Genomic DNA, 771 nt, shown 5'->3' with positions numbered 1-771 from the left:
TAGCTCAATCTGCTGCTCTTCTAGTCTCTAAATCTGCGACAGCAATAACAGCCATCGCTGAGTACTAGGACTCAGTGGTGCACAACATACTAAAATAATATTTATGTAGAATTTAAATCACATTTATTCAAAAATTGAACCGAAGATGAGAATTAAATACAAAACATGAAATATTAAATTTTAATCCAAATAAGATCATTTCAAAGTGCCAAAACACATTTCATAAAACCCACAGTTATATCATGCCATTCAAAATAAATATAATCTAAATAGCTAGAGGCTAAGGAGAAGTCACATCACAAGGCTAGCTAGCTCAAATATATGGATATCCATTAAATTTCTTCTTCTACTGGCACACGCCTCAACACTTCAGCCAGAGAAGGAATCAAAATTCGAAACTGATTACTCCCACTAGTCATGCTAGTGAGGTGTTCAAATATATGGTAATGACACTGTGGTTTCAAAACTTATCTTAATAATTTACTAAACATTACCAATTCAAATATATACAAATAACTTTTAACAATTCAAAGCAAAAGTAAAATACATATTTCATTCACTTTGTCAATGAAATTTAAAGCATGTTGATGTTGTGCATAAACCTTAAGCGAGTCACCTCTTGGCCTTGACTCGATTCCTCGGGTTCTTTGCCGACGTTCCTTTCCACTGAAACATACAATTTCACAGTGTTTCAGTACCATAACTTAGCATAAATCCAAAAATAAATTTAAATTCACTTTTACGTAGCTCTAATATGCTAAACTTGACGTT

This window comes from Hevea brasiliensis, unplaced genomic scaffold (genome assembly GCF_030052815.1).
Source record: "Hevea brasiliensis isolate MT/VB/25A 57/8 unplaced genomic scaffold, ASM3005281v1 Scaf138, whole genome shotgun sequence".
NCBI classification, from domain to species: Eukaryota; Viridiplantae; Streptophyta; class Magnoliopsida; order Malpighiales; family Euphorbiaceae; genus Hevea; species Hevea brasiliensis.
Note: the sequence above shows the minus strand (reverse complement) of the source record.